The sequence below is a fragment of the Myxocyprinus asiaticus genome, chromosome 16 (genome assembly GCF_019703515.2).
Source record: "Myxocyprinus asiaticus isolate MX2 ecotype Aquarium Trade chromosome 16, UBuf_Myxa_2, whole genome shotgun sequence".
In the NCBI taxonomy this organism is placed as follows: Eukaryota; Metazoa; Chordata; class Actinopteri; order Cypriniformes; family Catostomidae; genus Myxocyprinus; species Myxocyprinus asiaticus.
The window spans coordinates 422,501-435,000 of record NC_059359.1 but is presented as its reverse complement, the minus strand read 5'-3'; the positions used below and the strand labels follow the sequence as shown (position 1 = coordinate 435,000).

The 12,500-nt window shown below is 40.2% G+C and overlaps 1 pseudogene; it reads right to left on the bottom strand.

The window, feature by feature from the left end:
* LOC127454532 (intermembrane lipid transfer protein VPS13B-like) overlaps positions 1-12,500 on the bottom strand; it is a 189,269-nt pseudogene that overhangs the window by 10,066 nt on the left and 166,703 nt on the right.

Sequence of the window (12,500 nt, the reverse complement as noted above, 5' to 3'; positions counted from 1 at the left end):
TATGAAATATGATTATTTACTGAACACCATACTGTCAAACATACAGTCAAAACATCGTACAGATTGAAAAGGTCTGGATTAAAATGTGACAAGTATTGTTTCACTTAAATACCAAATATATATTCAGTAAAAGACCTGAGAAAAAGCACAGATGTGTCTTTTTTCATGTTTTCGCTCGTAACTTCATGAAACATAAACAGTATATAAAGCAGATGCTCACAAAAACTAATGAGTACAAACACAATGTGACACGATTACTGATCAGGTGATACGATACATAGATCTTAAAATAATCAATCAGTCACAGCTGTTGTGGTCTGAGTTAATGCGACACATTGTTACATTTTTGGAGAGGTGCACATCAGGCTACGGTGTTGGTTCAACAGAAAATCACCTTGAGTGTGTCAGTGAGGGCAGATCAATGTGAATCAAACACATCTGATGTTTCTGTGATGAAGCTCCTGTCAGAGCAGATTATGAAAGACACTTAATATCAGGAGAGCACTAGGAAGTGTGCTCAGTCTTTAAAATAAATCACACTTGCTTTGATTTCTTGTTATCTAATGAAATGACATTCATATATCGAGTGTGTTCATAACTGTGTGTATGTACTTGTTTCTGGCCTCCGTTGAGATGTTTGACTCTGATGATGAGAGACTGTCTGTCCTTTATGTTGGATTGTTTGCAGAAGAGTCCCGACATCATCGACACTGATCACAGCCCGGCCACGCCCTCCTCCTCGTCACATGAGACAAAACAAAGAAAAATCAAGGGAAATATCCCTTGTTTTTGGCCGTCATTTACAATCAAGCTGTAATTTTATGCAAAAAGTGTAAAAATATGATTTAATTGTGGGTATTTACCCTTTAAACTTGGATGAGCCTGTGAGAAAAAAATACAATTTTCAAAATATTAATAACTACAGTCTTGAACAACACAAAATAGGTTTCGTTGGAAAGCTTAGAAGCTCTACTTTATAATGCATGTAGCATTATGACCAAAACTGAACAAGTGCTTTGAAGTTTGCAGATAAATCAGAAATGTTTTGATAATTTATAAAAATATTTGCGCTGTACATATTATTGTAATCAGTAAAAACATCAAACTGATCAAATAGTCATGTGTCATATGTTGTTGGAAAGCTCTCAAAGAGTAAAATACAACCAGCCTATTTGCTTTACTCACAGATAAAAATGTAGCGAGTAATAGCTAAGTATATGTCTTTGACAATCATGTTTGTGTTGCTTATATAATGCGTTTTCTCTTCTAACTTCACAAAATATAAATAGAACATAAAATATCACATATCATTACTTAGAGGAGGTGATTATCTTTCAAACGAGCCCACACACAAGATAATCAGATGTATAGATCATTAGATAATCCACATGAAGCACAATGTTACATATGACCACCAGGAGATGGCGCCAAATACATGACACAGACTCAATGATGACTCAAATGACACAGAATGAAACTCATTCTGTGAAATCTCATTACTAAAATCATGTCTGCATGCTATGCAAACCTTTAGTCATTGTTGTGTTTGCATGTGTAATTAGTTCTTATGTACAATTATTATGTTTTATTTGTTTGGAGAGGCTTTTGAACACTATGATCAGTTATTTTTGTAATGTTATAACTTTTGATTGCTTTGTCGTGTCAACACAAAATTTTACTCAGATACAGTTGACATGATTGGGAACAAACCAAAGCAGTTTTTCAGAGCCACCTCATTTACACCCTGAGATATATAATGTCAAATCAGAAACCTGAGAAATAAATTAAATGTTTGGCTAAACTTTAAAAAAAAAAAAGAAATTCAGCAGTTTCTTAGGCTGAGGGTCTCAGAATCTATCATAATCTATATCATTACATTTTTTTTTTTTTTTTTTTAAGTTTTCTTTACAATGATACCAAACACTTGATCCTCATTTAAAAAAAAAAAAAAAAAAAACGTTTTTAAAATGTTTATTTATTTATTTGTCTATTTATAAGCCTTTAATTTTGGGAATGCCACTGAAACAGGAAATCTTAAAAAAAAAAAAAAAAAAACTTAAGAGCTTATAGAGTTTAGGACACATCAAATGTTAGCTGTGAAATTAGCCTTAGCAAGACAAATGAGTCAGATATTTTATTTGAAAAAGTAAAACAATGTAATTTCCAGCACAGAATTCTATTAAACACAATACAGAATTTGAGATGTGCTGGAAATGACACAAAATGACAAATTAAATCAACTAGTGAGAGTGTGAAAAATGTTTTAATGAGACTTTACTTTCTAGTCTATAGTGATAAAAGTGCACAAAATGAAGAAACACACATAATAGAAGAGCAAAATGAGAGATGAACATATGAGAGAAGGAGCTGAGTTTTAGTTCTTGAGAACTCAATACAGGGAGTTCACAACTCTTTACCTGAGCACAATTACCAACCTTAGACTAACAGATGTGTTTACCATACAGACAGACAGACAGACAGACAGACGGGTTGTGTGGTCATAGAAATGTGTGTGTAAATATTACTGTTGATTGAAGGTTTGACATGTGAACTCTTGTTTATCAATAAATGTGAAATCTTGAGTGAGTTTCAGGCCAGAGTGAGGTCACATTTACACCGGTAAGCTTTACTGAAATGTGCTGAACATTTACCCGAACTGTAAAGTAAAACAAATTAGCGTGAGGGTCAGAGCGTGCAGTGACCCGGGTCAGCTCTGATCCTCACGAGCTCTCTCGCCTGTTTGAAGACGGATTCCGTTACGAAAACACGTCCAATCAAAGGCTGAAGTCAATTTGAGCAGATCTTCCTCATCTCGAGCACAATGACATCATTTCTCAGATCTCAGTGCACTATTAGTCATCAGGAAGTGGCAGTGGATATAAACAGCACAGCGAGCACCTCAACCCCGTTTATTTTTACAACAACACATTTTCTAACGCCTGTGGCCGAGTCTGACCTCCGGGGAGAAGCCAAAAAATCAGACGAGACCGCCGCACATGTTTGAGTTCAGCCGCAAGCCAAACGGCCCGACCGCAAGGTACAAAAACATGCAAGGAGTAGAATATGTGGAGTGGCCCACGAGCTGCGACTATGACACAAACGTCCTTCTGACAGTCGCTTTACTGACACAAACACACAAGACTCTGTCCGGTTCTGACCTGCACAGCTCTGGGTGGAGATCCAGCTGCATGTTCTCACACAGAATCGTGTTCTGATCTTTGGATTTCATATTAATGTTTTTGTTCAAATATTGGACCACAATAAACTCTGTTAACATCGGCCAAAGCTTTTCTTCAATGTACTGAGATCTTCGCATGTGCTGCGATACCATGGAAACCAACACAAACATGCAGCTCCCACGCATGCCAAAAATCATGAGTCGCTCGAGCCAGCGGCCGTAACTCAAACTGGAACTCTGGGAAATTCTGGATGTGTGATTCAGCTATAATTACAATGAGCCATCATCAAGGGGCTGCAACTGTTGTTTTGCACAACTGCACGTTCACAACAGTGACTTGCCACACTCATGGTCACGCATGACTTCATCACACCAGAGGGAATTTGTTTCTGTGTCCAAACAGCAAGCGTGTGAAAGGCAGAGATTTCTATCAGCACCCGAAGACATGCTAAAATCATGTGATTTATTTTCTATCTGTGTGTGAGCATGTTTACTGGGGACGTGATCGCTGTAACCGTTTCATTAAGACCATTAACTGTGAGAGTACATCTGTGTGTGTGTGTGTGTGTGTGTGTGTGTGTTTTTGGGGTTTGGCAGCAGCTACTCTGATGGACCCCCGAACCCCCCCCACCGAGGAACAGACAGGAAGCTGAATATCCACCCAAATTCCGTCCAGATTGGTGCTAATGATTTCCATACTTAACGCACCCCAGACAGCATCCATCGCCCTGAAGTCATTCACATGCCACACGAGTCCCAGCAGAGACGCGACACAGAGGGAACACCCCACCGCTCCACCGCAGTACACAGTGGGGAAAAAGAGAGTGTAACTCAAAAACAGAGAGAGACAGTAAAATAATAAAAAGCAGCCATCAGAAACAACACAGAACCGAGTGAATGCGTCACAGGACAAAAGCAGCAGACGTTGCACCATCATCTCCAGTCCTGCAGCACCAGGGTTCGAACCCGCAGCCGCGCAATGAGGCGGTCAGACAGACCGGACAAACAAAATGAACCGCGAGACTGCCGTAGACAACTCTGACCCGTCTGAGATGAACCGCAGAGAGGACGATAGGCAGGACAGCACTTGAGACTGCGGCCGCAGTGACAGACAGACAGACAGACAGGGCTGTTGTGGTCAGTCCTACAGTAAAGTGTTCAGACAGCGGCTTTGGCCACAGGAAACTCTTCACTGCCTTAATGCGATGCAGCTCGAGTTACAGTACATCAGTACAGTCACACACATCATGTTTATAAAGGGAAAAACCCAGAAACACATCCAGTACTGTGTGTGCGTATGTGTATGTACAGGTGCAGCACTGCATGTGTGTGTGTTATACAGCACAATAGTTGTCGTTCATATTATAGCATTACCTCACACACACAGCGGTGCATGAACAGTGTGTGTGTGTGTGTGTGTGTGTGTGCAGCAGGTGTTGGACTATTTACAGTCATCTGCTCCTGTTAAAACACACAGGAGGGAATTCAGCAGCACACACACCATTTACAAGCTCACAAACAACTACTGACACACATGAGAGACAGATACCCAGGGGCGCAAAAATGGGGTATGCAACATATGCACCACATAGGGACACCACATGATGAGGGGGCGCCAAAATCATACTTTTTAAATCTCCTACAATACCTTACAAATAACCAAAAGCACACTTTAAAACAATAATGAAAGAATGTATTTTATTTAACTTTTATTTTATTAAAATTGTATTTAACTTAAAATATTCTTAGTATTTTAAATGGGTTCAAATATGCATATTTGTTTTATTGTATTTTTTTTATTTTTTATCTAGAGGTAGCTTCATAGCTACTGCTCACCCTCTGTCTACCCACATTGCTCTGACTGTCAAAAATGACAAAAATAGTCAGAGGGGGGGAATGCATTCTGGGGCACAGAACAGAAAAAAAGATGAAAAATGAAAAACAGTGCATTAAAATGAAGAAAACAATGCCCAAGTGGACAAAGAGAGATGGTTAGGCATAACTTATTACTTTATCACTGAAAATCTTGAAGTAAGGCTTGAAGTTAACCAACATTTAACACTGCCGAGAGGTATAGATGGCCAGCTAATATAAATATTAGTTAATTCGCTTGGGAATGGGCATTCGGTTGTTTTACATTTAGAAAGAAAAGCTTGTTAAAAAAGTTGTTAACTGACCCTCCGCCGTGTCCAGCCTAATTGGGCTCCTCTTTCTAACCATAACTTATGTTGCTGCACTTTCCTAAATCCAAAAAACTGGGCAAAGAAATGTGTGATGGACAGGCTTGCTTCAGAATCAGTCATAGTGAACAATTAAGCCTCTTCTTTATTTTCTTTATTGTTCTGTTGGATGGAAAATAAAGATGCAGATAACATTAAATTAATTATTTAAAATTTTTTTTTTTATAACTAAACAGTTTTATTGCTATGTACATCACTGTTCATGTAAAAATTCTAAATTAAATTCTAAATATAAAAGTTCTAAAAGCGGGGGCGCGAGTTTGAATCCAGGGCGTGCTGAGTGACTCCAGCCAGGTCTCCTAAGCAACCACACTGGCCCGGTTGCTAGGGAGGGTAGAGTCACATGGGGTAACCTCCTCGTGGTCGCTATAATGTGGTTCTCGCTCTCGGTAGGGCGTGTGGTGAGTTGTGCGTGGATGCCGCAGAGAATAGCGTGAAGCCTCCACACATGCTACGTCTCCGCGGTAACGCGCTCAACAAGTCACGTGATAAGATGCGCGGATTGACGGTCTCCGACGCGGAGGCAACTGAGATTCGTCCTCCGCCACCCAGATTGAGGCGAGTAACTACGCCACCACAAGGACTTAGAGCGCATTGGGAATTGGGCATTCCAAATTGGGGAGAAAAGGGGAGAAAAAAAGTTATAACTTATTGAATTCTTGATTTTTTATTTTGTAATTAACATTTTTTATTAATTCTTACAATAAATAAAGAAAAGCAAAAAACATATATATATATATATACAATCAACATTTAAACCCCACAACCACCCCTCCCCCTTCCAATCCCCAACCCCGCCCTGACCCCCAACAAAAATCCCTGTGGTCACACATGAGTATATACACACACAAAAAAAGCAAACAAACACACAAACAAACAAAAAAATATAATAATCGTACACATTTAAAACTGTACTACTTTCTCCAACCCTAACCTAACCCTAACCCTTAGCCCTCCAAATAACTCCAAATAGTTGCCCCATTTCCCAACAAACATATCCAAGTTACCCTGACTTCCAAATGACACCTCCTCAAAAGCCACCACCCTCCCCATCTCCGTGCACCACTCCCAAAATGGGGGCACTCCAGCTGACCTCAAACCCCTCAAAATAATCTGCCTGGTGATCATCACACAGGTCATAACCCAGTTCTCTATGTGTCTGTTCCCCACATCGATGACCGCCCCATCGCCCAAAACACAGAGTCTGGGGCAAAACGAAACCCGAGTGCCCAATACATCACACACAAAACTCTGAACCTTCAACCAGAATTCTTGGATTTCAACACACCACCAAAAAACATGGGTTGTGTCTTCATCTTCTGATTGACATCGCCAGCAGGTGGGTGTGTCTTTAAGACCAAGCCTATACAATCTAGAGGGGGTCCAACAGAATGTAAAATCTTAAATTGCATCAGACGCACCCTTGCATCTCTAGATGCAGACTTGACATTCTTTAGAATACTAAGCCACACTCCCTCCTCCAATACCAAGTTTAAATCTTTCTCCCATAATCTCTTGAGAGAAGTTAAAGCTCCGTCCCCCAGACTCTGAATTAACAGGGAGTAATACACTGATGCCTCATGACCTTTTCCAAAAGCAGTAATCCAGAGTATCTGTCGCTTTAGGGGGGTGTATGCTACTCCCAAAAATAGTACAGAGCAGGTGGCGCAATTGGAAATACCTAAACTCAGCAAAAAAAGAAATTTTTTCAGGACACTGTATTTTAAAGATAATTTTGTAAAAATCCAAATAACTTTACAGATCTTTATTGTAAAGGGTTTAAACAATGTTTTCCATTCTTGTTCAATGAACCATAAACAATTAGTGAACATGCACCTGTGGAACGGTCGTTAAGACACTAACAGCTTACAGACGGTAGGCAATTAAGGTCACAGTTATAAAAACTTAGGACACTAAAGAGATCTTTCTACTGACTCTGAAAAACACCAAAAGAAAGATGCCCAGGGTCCCTGCTCATCTGTGTGAACGTGCCTTAGGCATGCTGCATGGAGGCATGAGGACTGCAGATGTGGCCAGGGCAATAAATTGCAATGTCCGTACTGTGAGACGCCTAAGACAGTGCTACAGCTGATCGTCCTTGCAGCGGCAGACCACGTGTAACAACACCTGCACAGGATCGGTACATCCGAATATCACAATACATACAGTTCATTTTAATAACATTAACCTTCCCAATCATTGATAAATGTAATGAAGCCCACCTGCCCACATCACTCGAAAACCTTTTTATTAAAGGGTAAATATTAACTCTAACTAATTCAAATTTACAAATTTGAGAAATAACAAATGTGCTGGGAATAAAATGCCCAAATACTTAATGCCCTGTTTGGGCCACTGGAAGGCGCCTGGCTGAAAAACTGTTACAGGGCAGTACACTGTCAGAGCCAAAGCTTCGGATTTAGACCAATTAACTCTGTATCCTGAGAATTTAGAAAAGGAATTAATAATTTTGTGGAGGTAAGGCATAGATCTAGTGGGGTTGGAGATGAATAATAAAATATCATCTGCGTAAAGCAAAAGCTTATGCGCCACACCTCCCGCAATCACCCCTGGAAAATCATCCTCCTTTCTTATCGCGGCTGCTAATGGTTCCAGGGCAAGACAGAACAATAATGGGGAAAGAGGGCAACCCTGCCGGGTGCCCCTATCTAGAGTAAAATAATCTGAGATTAATCCATTTGTTTGTACCGCTGCTACAGGGTGTCTATAAAGTAACTTAATCCATCCAATAAACATATTCCCAAACCCGTACATTTCCAAAATCTTAAAAAGATAATCCCATTCTACCATAACAAAAGCCTTTTCAGTGTCAAGTGAGATGGCAGTGACCGGAGACTGATCATTCGCCACTGACCACATGATATTGATGAAACGCCTGATGTTATCAGAAGAGCTGCGGCCCCGAATAAACCCCACCTGATCTATATGTATAAGTGATGTCATAACTTTACTTAATCGGTTAGCCCAAATTTTTGACAATATTTTAACGTCTAGCTGGATCAGGGAAATTGGACGGTAACTTTTACACTCGCTTGGATCTTTGTCCTTTTTAAGAATCAGACTGATCCGGGCTTGTGTCATGGTTGGAGGAAGCTTCCCATTCTTTAATGATTCCGTATAAACTTCTAATAAAAATGGAGCTAGTTCTGTAGCATAAGATCTAAAAAATTCAGCGGTAAAACCATCTGGCCCCGGAGCCTTGCCTGTAGGCAAGACCTTAATTACCTCGCCAAACTCCTCCAAGTTGATCTCAGAATCAAGATAATTTGCTCAGTCATCAGTTTAGGGAGTTCTAATGTTTCCACTAAATTTTTTATATCCTCATCAGTAGAGAAAGATGTGGAACTATAGAGATCAAAGTAGAATTCTTTAAAAGCATTATTAATATCAATGGCTGAGGTAAATATTTCACCACCAGCAGATTTCACTGAGGGAATGGTAGAAAAAGACTCTCTCTGTTTTGTATCTCTCTCTCTCTCTCTCTCTCTCTCTCTCTCACACACACACACACACATTCACTCACTCACTCACTCACTCACTCACACACACACACACACACACACACACACACACACACACACACACACACATCACTCACTCACTCACTCTCACACATACACACACACTCACACATTCTCTCTCTCTCTCTCACACACACACACACACTCACACACACACACTCTCATACACACACACTCTCATACACACACACACTCTCTCACACACACACACACTCACTCACACACACACACACACACACACACACAATCACTCACTCACTCACTCTCACACACACACACACACACACACACACTCACACATACTCTCTCTCTCTCTCTCTCACACACACACACACACACACTCACACACACACACTCACACACACACACACACAGTATAGGTATATCTTACCTGTGGTGATCTGTGGGTTCTCCAGTTATACTGGTGACTCTGGTTGCTGTGTAACAGGATGTTTTCATCTGTGTCGACCTGACTGAAGCACAGAACTTCCTGTGTGTCGTTGTAATGAGAAAATCACCTCCTCAGCATCCAACACACTGTTCTGAATCACACACACACACACACACACAAAACAATCAAAACAGACCAACACTAGACTTGAGTTTGAACAGGAAACATCTCAACACAACACCAGACAGTCAAAACATCATTACCCATCATCCTCTGCTGTGTGAGTCTGTGTGTTTTATAGAGAACCCCAGTAAATCAGTGTAATCCTCTCAGTGTGTGGATCAGATTACCTCTCACATTTAGAGAGTCACTTGATACCACGGTAAAAGAGTTTAACTGGAGTATTTTAATCTCTGCATGTGAATCACATGCACAAACACTCTGAACCCACATCAGCGACAGAGCAACATCTAAATCATCGGTTCTCATTCTGCTGCTGTCCATACAGTAAACCAACAGATCCTCCTTTCCACCCTCTCCACACTGAGCATCATGGGAACTACACTCCGCTGCTTTGAGTCTGACCTCACAGGTGTGTCCTTCAGGGTGTCTCGGAGGAGAACCCTATGATTTCTGCAATGCAAAGAACATGGATGGACTCGCAGAATGAAGTCATAAAAATGGAATTAACTATAAAACATGGAATGTCTCGGAACATATTTGGGATAAAATGAATGTTTGAATACACAATTAATCAAATTAGAATCATAATATGTCCGATTTAATTAAATATACAGTCTGCATGTGCTGCGCACTTCAAAGTGAATGTGTGAAGCCGACTGCTGATACACTGGAAACACCTCATCAGGATTATCACACACTCTTATGCCCTTTTGCTTTTATTGCGCAGGTCTTGTTAACTTCCTGTTTAACTCTTGCACTTCCAGTTCTAACCTGTGCTGTGTTGCATTATCTGGTGTCATCTGCTGGGAACTGTTCAAAAGCCAAGGACACAAAGGGTGCATCTCAATTAGTTCCCTAGCTATATTGTGAATCAGTATATTGTGAACTAGACCTGTTGCGATTATTTATTTATTTATAATAAATTTGGAATGCCCAATTCCCAATGCGCTCTAAGTCCTTGTGGTGGTGTAGTGCCTCGCCTCAATGTGGGTGGCGGAGGACAAATCCCAGTTGCCTCCACGTCTGAGACCATCAATCCATGCATCTTATCATGTGGCTTGTTGAGGCGTTACCACGGAGACATAGTGCGTGTGGAGGCTGCACGCATTTCTCCACAGCATTCACGCACAACTCACCACGCGCCCCACCGAGAGCGAGAACCACATTATAGTGACCACGAGGAGGTTACCCTATGTGACTCTACCCTCCCTAGCAACCGGGCCAGTTTGGTTGCTTAGGAGACCTCGCTGGAGTCACTCAGCACGCCCTGGATTTAAACTCGTGACTCCATGGGTGGTAGTCAGTGTCAATACTCGCTGAGATACCCAAGCCCCCACCTGTTGCGATTATTAAATAATACAGCTCCCGAGGAGCCCATGAAAATTAACCGTTTCTGAAATGGACTTGAAGCACTGTTATACATACGGCACATTCGGAGGTTCGTGCCCAAACTTCCGCAAAAAAATAAAGGACAATTTTAATGAAGTGTATTGACAAATGTTATTTGTCATTGTGGGTTCATACACAGTTTTAATGATATGCAGTGACAATCCTTAAAATAACGTGTGAAAGTGAAGAATTTTGGACAGAAATATTTTCCTATACATACTTTAATATAAAATAATATCTATTCAGGTTGGCTGGGTTCCAACAACAACAGCAGTGTAAATGTAAAATTGACTAATGTTAGACAGATATTTTAAATATTTTTAAATATTTTGATATTTAAAATATTATTTTTAATGTTATTCATAAGTTTTAAAACCTTAAAAGAAATCATGTAAAAGTAAAATATGAATAAATTACATCTTAAGGTTTATGAAGCACACATTCACCTATGACGAGAGTATGAACATTCGTTTGACAATTAAATTTTGAGAGTCCTAAAACAGACAATTAATCATCATAATCGCAATTATTTGTTTGACAATTATTCGTCAGCCAAATTTCATAATCGTAACAGCCCTATTGTGAACACAGATTCAGGCACTGGCAAGAGTGTTCATCCACTGAACACTGGGACACTTATGACTCAATTACCCGTGACACAATTAAGAGCTCGCATATTAAAACACAGCTGTTCAATCAACAACATCGCTGTATAAATGACACTGTCGTGAATCTTTGTTGTAGATTTTCAAACATACAGTGTTATTATGAAATCAAAATATAAAGGTGTGTATATTTAACTGTAATGTATCCCTTTTATGGTCATTATGGATGAAAGAAATTGCAAACAACATCTCTTTTAAAGAGAATATAAGGCTTCGACTTTATAGTTTTACACTTGTGCTCGTCTTCTAACGACTTAAACTTCAAAAGACATGACATCATTTCCAGTAAGGGAACATAGTGAGCAAAGATGCTGTCTAGTTTTTATGGTGTATTGTCTGAAATAGTGAGTAAATGATTCAGTGCACTAGAATGCTTTTGCGATTGAGACAGTCCTAGAAATGTCCGACTCACTGATCAGTGCCCTGACTAGTGAACTAAGAGGTGATTGAGACGCACACAAACTCTCGGTTTCTCTCGCTCTCACCTTGCAGTCTGCAGCACATAATATTCCTTTTCCCATACACTCACTGAGCAGTTTATTATGAACACTATGGTCTTAATAAAGTGCCCAACGTGGTCTTCTGCTGTTGTAGCCCATCCGCCTCAAGGTTCGATATGTTGTGCATTCTGAGATGATATTCTTCTCTCCAATATTGTACAGAGTGGTTATCTGAGTTACCATAGACTTTCTGTCAGCTCAAACCAGTCTGGTCAATCTCTGTTGACCTCTCTCATCAACAAGGTGTTTCACAGAACTGACGCTCACTGGATGTTTTTTGTTTTTGGCACCATTCGGAGTAAATTCTAGAGACTGTTGTGTGTGAAAATCCCAGAAATACTCAAACCCACCCATCTGACACCAACAATCATGCCACGCTCCAACAATCATGCCACGCTCCAAATCACTGAGA